A 13,645-nucleotide genomic window follows, 5' to 3' on the forward strand; every position below is an offset into this window, starting at 1 on the left:
ATTATATTCAAAAGATTTACCCAACAGCATTGGAACTGAAAAACAATTCAACAATTGTAATTTCCAGAATGATTGTAGACAACCACAGAGTAGATAGGCAGGATTGAAAATTACTGTCTTACCCTGTTTTCACTTCTGAAACAGAAGAGTAATCAGAATAAGTTAGGAGAAGTTTTCTGGTCACTGTAATTGTGTACATTTAGAGGTAGAGGCCCACAATAAAAGGCCTTTCAGTCATTCCCGTTTCCAGAGGGGACCAGTTATTTCTCCCCTTTTTTCTCTCATTAATACCTCATTTTCTACATTCATTCGTAGTGCTATTGTCACTAATATAATAGGAGCTGAGATACAAAGGGCTTGACCTTGGATTTTTAAAATCCTCTTTATGTCCTGGCTGTTCTCCACTAAATAAAGCACAGTGTTTAATGTACAACCCAGGGACTCTGATCAATTAAAATTCAACACCACCCCCACCACACACACTTATACAGATGTTCTTTCCCACTGCTTTTCTCCTATGAATTTGGAGAATTAATTACTCTGGTGTGGGCAAACAGCACAAGGATGTAAAGAGGGTGGATGAACAAGGAGAATCTCCAGATTGAATCTCCTCTCCTCTCACCCCTCTTCCCAGTGATTCCCAAATGTTTTTATAGAAGGGATCTAGGAATGGCACTCTACATGGAAAAGGGGAGTTGGGGATCATTTGTCTTGAAACTATATGTGCATGCCAAATTCACTGTGTATTACTAGGTTGTATATTTACTAGGGGAGGCTTTTGGGAAATGATGGTTATTATGAAAGGGTTAAAGCTCTGCTAAATAACACTGCTTGGCATATTTTTCCACCATCTACTCAGGACTTGCTCCAAACCAACCAACATCTCAGATAGGAGCAGCATGAAATGGCTGTTAGCTACTTTGGCTCCTCCTTCTATGTTTCTGTCCTCTACATCAGGAGATTCTTTGTTCAGTGTCTTCCTTGTGTCTCCTAATGCCACAATAGATGGAGTCATAGGGACTATCTTTCTTAATTTGGTTATTATCACTGAATCTGCATCACTCAGTCTACGTCTTTGAGACACCAGGGATAGGTGCTTGGATGGGTACTGCAATTTTGCTGAAAATGATTTAGCAAATGCAGTCTCTGACCTGGTCAGGCTCTGGAAAACAGTTTTTGGGGGATTGGAGTTCTTGCTTATTGATGACCTGATTTCAAGAGGCATATCCACATCACTTTGGCTTTCAAGTCCACCCCAGTTCTTTGCATCTAAGCCTTACCATTTACTCTTGTTCCCATTTTTTTTCTTAGACCTGATTGGCTTCACCAATACCAAAAATTCAAGTGACCTGATGGTATTGTGAAGTCTGAGTTTTCTAATATTTTAAATAAATCACTTCATTGCCTTCTGGCTTGCCAAGTTTTTTTTTCTTTTTTTTGCCAAGTTTTTGATGAGAGGTCTGTTATAGTTCTTATAGTTGTTCTGTGTGTAATATTTTTGTTTGTTTATTTCCTGGCTGCCTTCAAGATTTTCTCTTAATTTTTGATTTTCAGCAGTTTTACTATGATGTGTCTAGGTGTGTTTTCTTTGTATTTATTCTGCTTGGGATTCTCTGAGCCTCTTGGATCTTTTTTTTTTTTTCTCTCTTTCATTAATTTTGGAATATTCTCAGCCATTATACCATCATATATTCTTCTGCCCTGTGTGTGCTCACATACATCCTCTCTCCCTACCCACTTCCTCCTTCTGGGACTCCAATTAGATTTTAAACCATTTGAGATTGTCCCACAGCTCTATTGCATGCAGTTTTCCATTTTATTCACTCTCTTTTTCCTCTGTATTATAGTTTGGATCATTTTTTTTTTTTGAGCTGCTTCAGCTTCACAGATTCTTTCCTGTGCTATGTACAGTCTGCTGATAAGCCTATCTAAGTGATTCTTCATCTCTTAATATTGTATTTTTATTTCCAGCATTTTCGCTTGTCTTTTTTATAGTTTCAATCTGTCTGCTGAAATTTCGGTTTTTGCATACTGTCCATCCATTCCACTAGATCTTTTAGCATTTTAATCACAGTTGTTTTAAAGTTTCAGTTGGATAGTATTAATAACTGGGCCATTTCTGGATCTAGTACCATTCACTATCTCTTGACAGTGAGTCATTGTTGTTTTTTCTTGCTTTTTAATGTATCTTACAATTTTTGATTGAATGCCAGACATTGCATTTAAAAGAATAGTAGAAACTGGGGTAAATAGTATTTATATCTGCAAATGGGCAAACTTCTCTGTCAGCCATTAGTGTGGGGGGACCAAGTAACTTCTATCAGTAGTTGATCTGGATTTGAGTTTTATTGCTGATATTGTTACCTTCAATATACCACAGATTTCAAATTCCTCCAGTGGTGGACTGCTGCTACTTTCTGTTTAGTGGGTGGAATGTCAGAGAGTTTTTCTCAATGTTCCTACTTCGTTTTCAGCTTTCAGCAGACTGCACACCTGTGATCCTGCCCATCCCTCAGCTTTGAGATCTGTTGCTTATTTCTTTGTGCAAGACTTGTGGTTGGATCAAGTAGGTCTTTTCCCCCTTTAGCCTCAGTCTCATGCAGGCCCTGGGCTCTTGATTTTTAGGGGCGGACCTCCCTCTCCCCATGGCAGTCAGACTCTGCATTGTAATGGGGGGAGAGTCTTAAATGAGAGTGAGTTACCTGTCCCTCTCTCTCTGGCAGCAGACCTCTGCTTCGTATCAGAGCAGGATTCTGGTTACAAATGAGTTTCCTGCCCTCCTCCAGCATCTGATGGTTTTTGCTCCTCTACCACAGCCAACCTTTTATTGGGACCAGGGGACAGGAAGGTTTGTACTACTCTTCTAGGTTCAAAGAGATAAAACAAAAAATAAGATTGATAACAGGAAATCATAAAAAGGAACCAAATACCCAACAAAAAATATAGTAGTAAAATTAACTCAATGGAAGGGTTTTATAGCAAATGAGACATGGTTGAAGGGATAATTAAGAATATATTAGATGAATATCTCCAGAAGGAAACACAGAGAGAAAAAGTTGTGGAAATGCAGAGGGGTTAAGAGGCATAGGAAATGAATTAAGCAGGTTTAATATAAATGTATTTAGAGTTCTTGAGGCAAAATAGAGAGAAAATGGAACAGAAGAAATTTTTGAAAAGCTAACAGCTGAGAATTTTTCAAAACTAGTAAAAAACATTAAGTCACAAATTAAGAAATCCATGCAGAATTTAAAACAAACCCCAAACCTAGTTACATTCATAGTAAATGAAAACCAAAGAGAAAATCTTATAAAACAGCTAGAGAAAAAAAGACATTACCTTCAAAAAGCAATAATTAAACTTATTACTGGTTTCTCAAGAGAAAAAATGAAAGCCTGAAGACAAATGGAGTATTTTCAAAGCACTAAAAGAAAGCAAATGACAATCCAGAATTCTATGCCCAACAAAAAATATTCTTCAAAATTAAAGAGAAATAAAGGCATCTTGACATAAAGACAGAATTATTATAAGCAGGCCTGCATTAAAGGAAATACTAAAGACAGGTCTTTGGGCAGAAGTAAAATGAACCTAGATAGAAAGTCAGAGGGGCAAGAGGAAAAGACTGATGAAAAGAGTAAAATACATGGATCAATCTAAAGAAATATTGACTGTATATAACAATAATACCTTGTGAGGTTTTAAAAATTACATATAGAGAGAATGAAAACACAGAACAATGGCATAAAAGTCAAGAGGGGATTCTTGGAGTTGAAATGTTTTAAGATCATCACATGGTCGAGAAGGAAGGTTCTTTTTTTGAGCTGTTCCTGGAAGTAGAATTGACTGTCAAGTGGGTACTGGTAAAGAATTTTGTTGTTTTTAAGTTTCATTGAAGGTAAATTCTGACTCAGATCAAATTCCACTTCTTTCATCATATATTTTATGATTTTCTTCTGTTCTTAATTCTTCATATTTCTTAAAGAAGCAGCTTGCCATGAAGGAAAAACAAAGGCTTTCAAATCAGATCTGGTTTTAAACCCCTACTTTACCCCTTCCTAGGGTAAGCAATTTACTCCTCTGAGCCTTCACTTTCACACCTGTGAAATGGGGGGTAATAATACTGGTCTCATAATATTATTTTGCAAATTAAATGAGATTAAGTATACAAAGAGCCTGTAGTGTAATGGCCAATATCTAGAACTTCATGCTGCTCAGTAAGTCATAGTCTTTTTCCTATGGACTGCGCTGTGCATAATTGCCCTGTGCAGTTTGGCCCTTGATTATACACCCTCTCACATTGTTTCCTAGGTTCTTACGTTTGTGATTATTATCCCTCCTCTCCCGACTAGATTGCAATCTTCTCCCGTTCAGGGACTATATCTGCTTTTCCTCTTGTACCCCTAGTTCAATGAATGGTTTTTGGAGTCAGAGTAATACTTATTTGAAGGAAACGTGTAAATGAGATAAAATACATTCCTGAGCTACATACACATTGTGTTGGAAGGGCTCTTTGTAGCAGGTCATTGCAGAACGATGTTTGAGACCTTGAATTAAAGTCTTTCAGCTGCCCACGAAAAGCAAAAATGTGAAAACTTTACTAATTAATGGAAAGAGAGAGATGCTATCTCACCATTCAGGAGGCCTCCATTTAAGCACTGAAGAGACCAGGCAGGAGCCAGTGCTGAGTATCATGATTGCTGCTCAAGTCATATGTAATAACTTTCTTGGGCAAGAGTCCCATCTGCTTAATCTCTGCTAAATGAGTATATATTAGATCTGACTGTTGAAAAATACCAAGTTAAATCAGACAGTTAAAAAAATCAACACAATGCCCATAACTGGTTTAATTTACCTTTCCTTTCAGTAATCCTACACATTACCTATTTATTTGCTGTAATGAACATGCCATTCAGCTAAAATAAGATTAACTGCTTAAACCGTGGCATTATAGGCAGAGAACCTTAATGCTGCTTTGTGTTTTATTGTAAGGTTCAGCAGTTAAACTATACGGTGTTGTCGTTTCTTCCTTTGTAATCAAGACGGCTTCACTTTGGGTTAGCACTCCCCAGCTGATTCTCCTGATGGAACATTTGAAGCAGCAAATTTATATGTCTGGGTTACAGCCTGGCAGCAATAACAACATTCAGAATCAGACCTGCTGCCCTCATCAACACTCAAATTGCACTGCTCTTTGCGAAGCCACATTTTGCTCTAATGGTGATGGAAATCTTGCCTGCCATGCAGACTATGGAAGGAAAGTTGGAAAGGGACTTGGCCATACATCTGGAAAATAGCACTGTGATGATTCAGGTGGGATTGGAGTTCAGAAAATTAACACAAGATTCTACCCCACCCCCCTCCCCCATGAATGAACATTCACCTGTTCTCTGTGTCAAGGTCAAATCCCACTTTAACGGAGCTTTCTAGACTGTTCTAGCCCCGCTCATCTTTTTTTTTTTTTTTTGAACTCTTGCAATTATAATTCTCCCTACTTTACTTAAGGCTGATTATTTATTGACATATGATTCACATCATTGTTCTATGTGGGCTAATACTGTCTCTTCAGTTAGATCGCGAGCTCTCAGAAGTCAGGGACTAACATCTACGTGGTCCTCGGTACACAAGAAGAGCCCAATGATTGCTCCTTGACTGAAAGAAATACCCTCTGTGTGATGTGATGCATTATGGCTTTGCCTGGATAGTCTGGAGTGGGGACAATCAGCCTCGACTGAGCCTGCGAGGAGCCCTAATCCTTATCATGCCTTCTCTTTTTGTGGTTTGTGAAAGGGAGTCAACATGGTGACCAAAAGATGTGTCCATCCATTCATTGATTTAGTCATTCAATAAATATTTATTAAGCACCTATTATGTGCCAAGTCTCACTTCTCAAAACTTTTAAGAACTGTAAAACTTCACGCAGACCATTTTGACAGAAATGGGCAAAACAGTTTAAAAGAGCTAGAAGAAAACTTCTTTCTTCTCACACACCACGCTTCAACTCTAACTTTTCAGCAGGAGCATGCTTTGATAGAGCTTTCCCTCCTCATGTGTTTATTCACCACTTCTTCCCGTTCTCATCTCTCCTCCTACTTAAATCTCTGATAGATGGAACTGCTCCTCCCCTGCCTCCCTGGCTGTGATAATAGCAGGCTATTGAATTTTGCTGTGTGAAACTGGTTCACTCAGGTCTCTGCTGGGCAGGCTGCACTTGCTAGTTGGATGGGTTCCAGGTGTTTTCCTCTGGATAGCATTTAGTGTGGGTCAGGATTCCTCAGTGGGTGGGAAGAAGGTGGAGAGGGAAGAGGAAGATTAAGTTGGTTCTGACCATTCTACCCAGGGAATTAGATGAATTATTTATTAAATTATAAACAAGGAGCCCTGCTTTGGATCTACCCCCATCCCTAGCCCAATAATCATTGGTCATTTTTCGAGCCCTCCAGAGAAAAGTCTGAGCCTCAATTGACCATGGGAGAATCTGAGGCTGGTTTGGGGGTGTTGGAGCAGCTGCCACCTGAGTTGGACTTTTTGGAAAGTCTGAGGTCACTTTCTTGACAGTTGTGACTACAAGAGTGATGTACCCTACTCTGTTGCTTCCTTTATTCTCCTGCTAGAAATAGGGGATATGCTGGAATGAGAGACTGTTAGAACCAAGAGGCACCTTAATTATCCTTTATTCCAGGCCTCCTTATTTCTCAGGTGTAGAAATTACAACTAGTCAAAATGGTTTACTCAAGCAGAGCCACTGACTCCCAGACGAGAGCTCTCTGATACACCATGCCGTCTCTCACCATTCTCTCTCCATCATTCTGTCCCCATACCTTCTTTTACTCAATCCATTCCTTCTCTCTTGACTGACTCATCGTACTGTTTTTCTTCCTTTTATAATTTCAAAAGCAAAAACTACCAGTATAAGAAGGAAAACAACAAAAATGAGCAAAACTAGTTTCCTTAATATTCTCTTAAACGCTTTTGATTTGTCCACAGTTTGCTAATAAATATTTCTTAGATATCAATCTGCTTACACATTCATTCCATTGAATTTACTGTGGACCTCCTAGAAGTTTATTAAGTCTGTTTTTAATAGGAAGAGTATATTATTTAACTTTTTTTTTCTTAGTTCAGACTTGTTTTGATTATAAGTGACAGAAACCCAATTCAAACTAGCTCAAGCCTAAAAGGAGATTTATTGGGTTACATAGTGGGAAGTCCAGGAATTGATCTAGCTTCCGGTTTAACTGGACTCAAGAACTTAAAGAAAGTTGCCATATGCACCCTCCACCCACTTGTTTATGTTGCCTTCATTTTCGCCTACTGCAGACAGGTGTTGTCCATGTAGTGAAAAAAATGGCTGCTGGTAATCCCCATTCACATACTTCCAAAAGGCAAGACTCCTTTTCCTCAAGCTCCACATTGGAACATCTCTGAAAAATGCTTTAATTGTCTTAGTTTGAGGTACTTGCCCATGCCTGGACCAATCACTCTGCTTAAGAGAATGAGGTACTATGATTGGCTAGGCCTAAGGGTCTGCCCTGCCACCACCACCACCACCACCACCACCACCACCACCACCACCACCACCACCACACATGTCTGTGTTCAAAGGGCAGAGTCTGGCAATTTGGCAGCCTTGCCAAAATCACAGAGTGGCGGAGGAGCAATTTCCTACAAAAAGAAGCTCTTTTGAAAAGACCAAATTGATAGATTCCTACTTTAAGCCCCTTCCCACTGCCTCCCCTGAAAACAATTTACTTCTGAGTTCTTTGCAATAGATCTCTATCTATAACCTTCTTTCCATTCCCATTACATGCCTCTCTTGTCATGACCAATAACAGGGACCATTGCAGTATCTGTTCGCTAGTGTTAACTACAATTACTCTCTTTCTGACCACCTAACACCTTACCAGGATGATATTCTTGGACTGCAATTCTAATCCTATTTGCTCATCCACTCAAAAATCTTCATGATACTCTAGTCCTATGATTTATGGAGATGACCCCCGGGCAACAGAATGGAATTGCCAGGCAATTGCCATGGCTATTAGCTGAATCTATGCCTCAGTGGTCAAAGATAAACATCAAATCATTATACCAGGCTGTCTTCTCTCAAATATAAAATATATTTCATAATTCTGGTTATGGTCAATGTTACATTTATCTAGATTTGTGCTCTGACGTTTCTGTGGGTTTGGGCAGTGGCAACAGTCTAAGACAAGGTCTACTGACTGCTCATGTTTAGAAATTGTGCTCTGAGCAGAGTTTGAAGTAGAAGAGAATGAGACAGTACAGTTTTCCAGTTTTCTTTTGATTCACACCGTACCACTTCTGAGAGGCTGAAGAGCACGTTAAAAGGCACTCCACTACTGTATAGATGGCACTAATCTTTTAAAAATCTCCTTGCCTCTCTTTTTCCTATTAACTGTGGTGAGAAGGAGAGTGATGGAAGGAAGATGTCTGTGGCAGATACTCATTGCTCCTAATATTTGCTCTATATTTATTCCACAGTTATAGAGATTTTAACTGGACAGATGATTTCCCAAGATAAAGTCATCTCCTGGCCTCCCTGATAGCTAGGGTGGCCATCTGGCTGAGTTTCGGCCCATGGGCTCACAGCATAAGCATCAAATGGCAACTTCAAGGATCCTTGTTTATAGAGAGAGCTAGTAGAGGCTAGTAGAAACTCCCGTGTCTCTCCTATACCCTCACACTACTACCTCACTTCCCTTTACTTCTCTTACCAGATGTGTGGGTTTTCTACACATTGAGCAATTCTCTGGCACCAGCTGGCTGTTCTGCAATTTAACTCAGTTCTGACACTACCTGGGGATAGTGTCAGATCCCACAAGTTAAAGGCTCAGGCCCCTAAGACCGCTCTCTCCACCATTTCAGATTCCAGTTGAAAGTCTTGGGTTGTCACCTATACTTCTGACTAACTGGCTGTAATCAGAGTTCCCATTACCCTTTCCTTGGATTTGATAATTTGCTAGAATGGCTCAAAGAATTCAGGGAAACACACACACTGGTTTACTATATAATTAAGGGTATGATGAAGGATGCAGATGAATAGCCAGAAGAAGGGATCGGATCGATTGACCCCAGAAGGGTCTTGAGTGCAGGAACTTCTGTCCCTGTGGAGTTGGGGCGCCTCACCCTCCCCATATGTGGATTTGTTCACCAACCTGGAAACTCTCCAAAGCCCCTGTCCTTTAGGGATTTTTACGAAGGCTTCATCACGTGGGTATGGTCGATTATTAACTCAGTCTCCAGCCCTTTTCTGAAGCTTCCCCAAGGATAGAGGGTGCGATGGAAAGTTCCAAGCTTTTAATCATGGCTCAGTCTTCCTGGTGACCAGCCCCCACCCTGAAGCTATTCAGGGGCCCATCAAGAGTTGCCTTTTTAGAACAAAAGACACTCCTGTCACCCAGGAAATTTCAAGGGTTTTAGAAGTTCTGTGCCAGGAACTGGGAAATTATAAATATAAATATAAATATATATGCATATATATATGCATATATACATATATATTTTCCCCCTATTATTTCACAAGGCCCTTTCTCTTCCTCCCTCTATCCTGCTGCTTGGAATATGGATGGCTGGAGCTCCACTTGAAAGAGAGGACAAGGGCTATGCACAGCAGAGCACCAAGCCTCAGTTCTTGACACCACAGAGCCCCCTACCAACTCAAGACTGCCTACCTTCTAAGATTTTATGTGAATGAGTAACAAACTTCCATCTTGCTTAAGCTACTATTATTTTGAGTTTTCAGTCATTCACAATTAAAACCAATTGTTTCAGCATATTTTAGGTGATGAGAAGATGAATTCTATTTTGTACTAAGGGACAAGATAATGTGTTATATCACCCAGGATGGGGTGAGTGTGTGAAAAGGTGTGAAAAGGGTGAAAAGCTAGACATTCATTCCGGGGGCGGGGGGGGGGGGGGGGGGGGGGGGGGGGGGGGGGGCTGGGTTGTTAGAAGCAATGCTACTTCCTAAAAGTAACCAAGGCCGAGCCTTTTGAATTTCCTTCTCTCTCTGCTATTGGTCTTTAATTCATCAGGGCAAATCCTTTGAGTGGTCAAGGTCCATACTGATAAAATAATAATGTTCTATAATATATTCAGCTTTTAGTTTCAAAATACAAAACATTGAACAATGAATAGATAAGCATGCATTCTCAGTTTAAAAATTGAAATATACTTAAAGGTATTTTAAAAAGGGCTCCGACTTATTGACAGTCTTATATGTTTTAAGCTTGTGCTGTGCTAAATATTTTACAATCATTATCTCATTTAATCCTAACAACAATCTTATGTAGTAAATCAATTAAATAAGGTTTTAGCTCTATTTTCTGGATGAGAAAACTTATACTTAGAGAAAAAAGTTAAGCTTACCTAGAATCACACAATTAATAAGAACAGATCTGCATGGCCCCAAAGCCCTTACTTATAGGCAATATTCTGATTGAAGCTATGAAGAAAATATATTCTATTAACTCAAGATTTTTTTTTAAATTAAGATTTCTTTTAATAGCTTCATTTTGAAAATGTCTCAGTTGCTGTATCAGTCAGGTTCCTCACAAGAAACAGAATTGATCGCAGATAGTTCAGGGAAGAGACTTTAATAAAGGGACTAACTACCTCAGTAGGTATGGCATATCTAAAGAAATGAACAAGGGATTTCGAGACACCCAGAGTGTGGCACCAGCAGGAAGCTAAAGGGACAAGGAGAGGAATAAGTGGTACTGAAGTCTGGTGAGAGCTGGATCATGAAAGAGGGGCCATCTGAGGGGAGCCATCAGTTTGGAACTTCACAGCTACCTAAATAGGGAGGGTAGAAGAGTAAAGCCTGATCTGCCTTTTCATCTGAAGGAGTCAGTCTTCTGAGGCACAGAGCAGGGCTGGGAAGGATGGAGAATGGGTCTGGACGGCAATAGAGGAATTATTTCTGAGCTACAACAGCTCCGTAATCCAGCTATCATCCAGACTTTTCTAGAAAATGAACTGTGGGCAATTCTTTGAGGGTAAAATTCGACAGGATTGAGTGCTCTCAGAGCTTAAGACCTCAGTTTCTTACTTTGCTTTGCAAGGATAATCCTGCTGAACAGAATGTGCAGGACAATATAGGCAGTTCCATTCTCCAGTCCCAGCACCCTCTTTTCCTCCATGTCACCTCCTCAACCATCCTTTAGGACAGGCTCAGCCTTAATTACCACATGCCTTCAAGCAACAGGGAGAAGCAGCACCTGTCAGAATATTGAAGTAAGTAGGTAATGATCACACAAGAAGCTGACTCAATGATTAAGACATATTTCTTACTTGGGCCTAGTGTAGTCATCTATTTTTTTGAAAAGCCATGAGTATTATGTCAATAGGAACCAAAAATTTGCTTCAAACCAAAAATTAGACACCTTTTAAACGACAAGTAATGATGGTCCAAGCCCCATACCACTATTAGCTGTGTTTATCTCATTCATAAATTTCCATTAAAAAGAAGTTAGGTGTGGGAAGTTTGTGAGAAAATATTTTGGGTGAAATGAAGGATAAATAAATGATAACCTAGAAGGAAAAATTCTAAAATTTGTAGCTTTCTCTCAGAAAATGTTTTACACTCATCAACTATGAAAAAGTTTGCTATTGCAAGAAAAGGTAAATTCTGATCATATAAGCCTCTGGGAAGCACAAATGATTAAATAACATTGCTGATCTAGAGTGCAATCTTGTTTTAATTAGAAAACGTCTGAAAAAAACTTCAGCCTATGCAGTCGAAATCAAGCTTTTATAAGCAGATACTGCTACCTTTGGGGCCTACGAGAAAATAAAATCAAATCCTTGGGCAAATTATAAAATGGTACTCTTAGGAATTATGAAAATAATAAGTCATTCTGCTTTTCAAACATATGATGATGAAATCACATTTTTCTCTGTTTTTGTGGTTAAGTTTTATTTAAAAGTATTTTTAAAGTAGAGGCGGACCTAACCAAAACCTCAGTCTGACATTCCAAATCAGGGGATGAGTGTGTGCTGTGGGAATTGAGGCTTGTTAAACCCCCAGCTTCAGTCACCCCACTTTAATTTTCTACCAGGAACTCCTGGGGAACCCCTCCCCCTGCCTCACCTTGTTTATTGCTGTAATTTATTGACCTCAAAAATGCTCATAACAGACCTCACTTGGGGTGGGGAGAACCCCTTGTGTTTCCCCTTCTCTACTAGGCAGGGGCTCTGTGGGGCCAGGTGCTGAGGAGAGCCTCTCTGTACCCCACCTAACACGTGTTTTCCCCCTCCCCCCTTGGGGGGTGGTCCCAGGTTAGGTAACAGCCCATTCATAAATACCTTGTTGGGGAGGGGAAGGGATGGCATTATAGCTGTTTAGTTTAATAGGAATTGAAAGAGGGATCATGTCCTACTTTATGCTCTTCCCAGAAAGGAGGAGGGACACCATAATCACACTCCTATACTGACCACCACTATGTCAGTCATTATATTGAGTTCACTTTCCTAGAGAGTTTGGATAAATTCAGGTCAGAGCTGCAAGTATGCAGCCCTCAGGTGTCATAGAAAAGCAATTCCCTGACTGATCTCTCCATTCAGAAGTGTGCAGTCTTAATGTACAGTGATGAAAAACTGTTATTTTATGATCTTTTCATGAAAAGCTTGATTGAAAACTAAAAAAAAAAAAAAGAAAAAAAGAAAAAATGAAGACCTCTGAAGAGGTAAGTGTCGATATTGATGGGGAATTTGTTTTAGTAAAAGAGTACTTAAGAGGAAGGTAGAATTACTAAGTCAGTATCTTCCAAAAATTGTTCTGCAGAATTCTAGTCTTCAGAGATGCTACACACACACACACACACACACACACACACACACACACACACACACACACACACACACATCTTTCTCTCTCAGATTCATGATGTGCATTAACATATTAAACTCTCTGAGATTTACTACAAGAAAGAAATCTGCTTAAACTTTTGTTTTTCTCACCCAGGTTTTCCTCCCATAAACCCCTGTTAATCCCCATGTACCTTATTAAGAAAAAATAAAAAATATACTTTGGAGAATTTGGCCTTGAACTGAAGTTCCCTCAACTTCAGTATAACTCATTGTAAAGATTTTTGTTATCAAATTATTTTAAAAATTTTAAGCCATCTCAGGCAGAGTCGATTTTAAGAAAGAATCTATGAGGCCTAAGTCTAATTTTTAAGCTGGAGGGCTTCCCTGTATGTTATGTGACCAGCGCCAGCAAGAATGACATCTGGGACCTTTGCTTTGTTCTGAACATATGAATCATTTCACTTGCCCCGTCACGAGGCAAGTTCCTGAGAAGTTCCTGCGAAGTTCCTGCTTTCCCTTTATCTCTATTTTTGGCCTCATCAAAATCTCTCAGGGGAAAAATCCCAGACAAAGTACATTTGATACTTTTCTGATGTTGGCCCCCTTCCTCTGCTCTGATTCAGTTACCCCTTAAATTCTACCTCTTTCCAGCCACTCCAGAAATAATCCAAACAGATTCAGTTTATCTTAAAGCCCTGATGCTGGATTGTGTCCACTCCTTTATTCATTGAAGAAATATTCCTGGTCCCCTAAGATGAGAGGGAGGCAGTGTGCCAGGCACTGGGGCTCCAGCAGCGACCCAGACAGACACGGACCT

Source organism: Pteropus vampyrus, unplaced genomic scaffold (genome assembly GCF_000151845.1).
Source record: "Pteropus vampyrus isolate Shadow unplaced genomic scaffold, Pvam_2.0 Scaffold58, whole genome shotgun sequence".
Lineage (NCBI taxonomy): Eukaryota > Metazoa > Chordata > Mammalia > Chiroptera > Pteropodidae > Pteropus > Pteropus vampyrus.